General features: G+C 52.5%; 1 protein-coding gene across 1 annotated transcript in view; it reads left to right on the forward strand.

Annotated features, from left to right (window-relative positions):
- The window catches only part of EVC (EvC ciliary complex subunit 1), a 66,086-nt gene that overhangs the window by 21,252 nt on the left and 40,576 nt on the right, over positions 1-4,258 (forward strand). The window lies entirely within an intron of this gene.

The following is a 4,258-nucleotide window of genomic DNA, read 5'->3' on the forward strand; positions in this document are numbered from 1 at the left end:
GTCCATCCATCCATCCATCCATCCATCCACCAATCCATCTATCCATCTGTCCATCCATCCATCCATCCATCCGTCTATTCATCCATCTATCCATTTATCCATCCATCCATCCGTCTATCCATCTATCCATCCTTCCATCCATCCATCATCCATCCGTCTATCCATCTATCCATCTATCCATCCTTCTATCCATCTATCCATCCATCCATCCATCCATCCATCCATCCATTCATCCATTGATCCATTCATCCATCCATCCCTCTGTCCATCTGTCCATCCATCCGTCTATCCATCCATCCATCCACCCATCGATCCGTCTGTCCATCTGTCCATCCATCTATTCATCCATCCATCCATCCATCCATCCGTCTATCCATCTATCCCATTTGTCTCTGTCCGTCCATCCATCCATCCATCATCCATCCATCCATCCATCTATCCCATTTGTCTGTCTGTCCGTCCATCTATCCATCTATCCATCCGTCCATCCATCCATCCATTTGTTCATCCATCCATCCATCCATCCATCCATCCATCCATCCATCTGTCTATCCGTCTATCCCGTTTGTCCGTCCATCCATCCATCCATCCATCCATCCATGTATCCACTCACCCATTCCTCAAGTGGAGATGCTGACCATCTTTGTGTTACTGCCGAATAGAGCACTGGTTCTCAATCCTGGCTGCACACTGAAGTTATCTGGGGAGCTTTAGAAAGGACTGATGCTTGGGTCCCAGATGGGTCCCCCTCCCAGAGATTCTGACCTAATCAGTCTGGAGTGTTTAGAGCTTCAGGGGAGCATAGTGGGTAGTCATTGTTGACTCCCACTTGTGTGGACAGAACTTCATTTGCTTTCCTGATGGCTCTCAATCACCTGAAGAACTTTCAGAAAATGCCCCTGTCTGGACCTCATGCCCAGAGATCCAACCTGATTGGTCTAAAGTGAAGACCCTGGTATTGGCTGGTTTTAAGGCTCCCTAAACAATTCTGATACATAGTTGGAGATATAACCCGCTGGTATCTGACTTTGAACCTAGTGTTCAGCCACTTGAAGCTGTGTGGTATTGAACCAATTACGTGACCCTCCTGAACTTCAATTACTCTATTTATAAAAGAGTAGTCCTAGGAGTTTCTGCACACAGGGCTCCAGGAAAGTGCTCTGTGACCTGTAACACCCTAGTCACCGTGGGGTTTCCCAGTGGTGGTTTTGGCTTTGCCCTGCACAATATGTACCCATTTCCCCCTTCCTCTGACCTCGGAAACCCATGCCCATGTACCCACCCAGGTCACACCCAGCTCAGAATCCTGTAACAGCCACCCGGTCCTTGCCTCAGAGACCCAGCAGCTAAGACCTACGGAGCAGGCCCTGAGCCTTTCCCACAACCACTTGGCTTCAGAGTGTGGTCCACAGACCAGTGGCATCCGTAGCCCCCAAGAGCCTGTTAGAAATGCAGCGCCTCCCCACCTGAATCAGGATATGCATTTTCACAAACGGCCGCGGTGCAGCAGCTGTCTGAGAACATAGCATCATGTCCACATACGATCTGCTTTCCCTCCTCGGCGCTGCTGGAAGGTAGGCCCGGCAGATACTCGCGATGAGCAGAGCGGGAGCCAGCTCAGCGACCCGCCTAGGATCCGCGTGCTGTTGGTTGACATCGCTGAGCCCGGGCAACAAGCTTCCAGCTTTGCCGTCCAAACCCTTGTGAATTAGATTTTAATTTGATAAGGCTGCTGATATTAATGTTGATCAAAAGAGAAAGACTTTTTTTCCCCCTCTTTTTTCTCTTTTTATTCAATTATCATTCTGCCAACAGGATATTGACGCAGAAAAAAAAATGTATCCTTAGCTGAGTCCGGCCCAAGTATTAGCCAGTAACTTCCAAATAGGAAGAAGGGAAGGCACTATCCAGGCTATCAATATGTCCTTCTCTTAGCCAACATTTGGTGGGCACCTCCTTGTGGGCCTCCTTCTCTTACAGAAACAGTGTGACAGACTGGAGCTGGAAACCTGAGCTCACACCACAGTCTTGCTGCTTGTTAGCTGTATGTATGACCTGGGGCAGGTTACTTAACCTCTCTGTGACTCAGTTTCCTCCTCTGTAAAGTGGGGAGTCAGAATAGCACCTGCTCTGAGAATGTTAGAGAGTGGATAATACGGAAGGCCTTTAGAACAGATCCCAGCACACAGGAAATGCTCAGTGTGTGTTAGCGATTAGACTCCTGCGGGCCACATGCCCGCAGGCAAAGGCCTGTAATCTGTTTCTACAGGAGAGCGAGGCTCTGCCTGCATCACAGGTATCAAAAACAGAACAACAACAACAAAAATCCCAAAAATAGTAGCTTCTTTATGTTGCTGATAAACTCCCTAAGGATATAAGTTCTTGGGTCGGTGTCTGAGCATTTTGGCCTGGGCTGCTGGATCTATAATGTTCACATGGCATCATGAGTGTCAGACTGGTAGGGTCCTAGGAAGGACCCCAGAGGTCACCAGAATCAGTCTCCTGGGATGTTTGACCAAAAAAGCTGTGCTGAGATCGGGGCACCCAGATGGCTCAGTCGATGAAGTGTCCGGCTTCGGCTCAGGTCACGATCCTGAGGTTTGTGAGTTCGAGCCCCGCGTCTGGCTCTGTGCTGAGAGCTCAGAGCCTGGAGCCTGCTTCAGAGTCTGTGTCTCCCTCTCTCTCTGCCCCTCCCTTGCTCTCTCAAAAATAAATAAACATTAAAAAAATTTATAAATAAGCCGTGCCAAGAGCAATGTGGGGGCTTGTAGATAATTATGCCGGCAGCTTGCATTCATGAGCACTTACTATGTTCCGGCTGCTATTTTAAATACTTTACATGTTTTACTTAATCCTCACAGCAGCTCCATAAGTTCCGTGTCCCAGGAGGACCCTGTGCCCATAGTCTACTGCTCTGAGAGGCTGAGTCAAGTTCCAGTCGAGGCACCTGTCGAGATCCCTGCTACACTCTCGGAGCAAAGGGGACCACTCGTCTCCCATCTGCACCCGTCTGCCCGTGCTCGCCTCTTTCCACTGCTGTCTTTCTTTGAATATACATCCGGAGGTTGTGCTGTCACTATTGAGCGGCAAGGACTCACCTCGCTACCTCAGAGGTGGCTGCTGTAGTGTCTGGGTCCTTGCAGAGCAGAGCCCCTCCCACCAGGCACACGGCCGCCCAGGGCTTATCCTCTTGCGCCCCCTAGTGGTCATGGGCCTGCCGGCTGCTGGCTGGTGCCTCTAATAGGAGGAGAGGAAGGTTCAAAGCCACTGTCCTAGGGCTAGTTACGTGGCCTTCCGGAATAAACCTCAGCATTCTTGTCTGTAACTGGGGGATCCTTATCCTTGCCCTGTTCTCACGTTGTCGGAGCACAGACCCGGTCTTCAAGGGCTCTCAGTCCGGCCTGGGACTGTCCCTTGTAATTAGCTCCTTAAAGACAGAAGCACGGGGGCAGTGGAGCACGGAGGAGGGGCCCGGTGGGGGTGGGGAAGATCGGGGAGGGCACCACACAGCCCAGCCAGTAAGGGTGAGTAGGACTAGCACACAGAGGAGATGGGGTACGGAGTGTGCAAAGGCCCAGCGGAGCTGAGAGCCAGGCACACAGGGCAGCCCGGTGCAGGGAGGTGTGTGGACGAGGCTGGAGACCGAAGCCAGGCCTGGTCCTTGGGGACCACGGGCACCATGCCCTGGGGTCAGACTTGGTTTGAAGGCAGTGACTGGAGGGTTCGAGCCAGAGAACATCTCTGTATGTGCATCTCAGAAAGACCCTGTCTGCCACGCAGGTGCAGAGCACATGGGGACGGTGGGAGGCTAGGACAGCAGGACACGAGTGACCGGGGCCTGAGCTGGCTGTGACTGGAGCCAGCGGGAAGGAGATGGAGAGGGGGTCTGAGGAGGCAGGATTGCAGGAGTGGAGGAGGAGAAGGGAGCAGAGACTGACTCGGGGCTCTGCCGGGGCCCCGCCCGGCTGGGAAAGGCGTCCTTCCCCTGGGATTTGGGGCCTCCTAGGCACAGCAGCGCCTCCCCCCTGGTTCCATGGGCCTCACGCTCATTCTGTCAGGTGAGCAGCTACCCTCTGAAGCTTCCGGATCCACAGTGTCCCGACTGGCTCTGGTCACTTCCTGCCCTGGGGAAGTGTCTTTTCCACGAGTCCTGTCCTAAGTGATGACATTGCGGTAGGGCGGGGCCGGGCCCATTCTAAAGTCTGACCTCCAGGGAGCCGCTCATAAAGTCAGTCTTACCTTCCAAGGTCTCTTCAAT

This window comes from Herpailurus yagouaroundi, unplaced genomic scaffold (genome assembly GCF_014898765.1).
Source record: "Herpailurus yagouaroundi ecotype Mexico unplaced genomic scaffold, PumYag 28, whole genome shotgun sequence".
NCBI classification, from domain to species: Eukaryota; Metazoa; Chordata; class Mammalia; order Carnivora; family Felidae; genus Herpailurus; species Herpailurus yagouaroundi.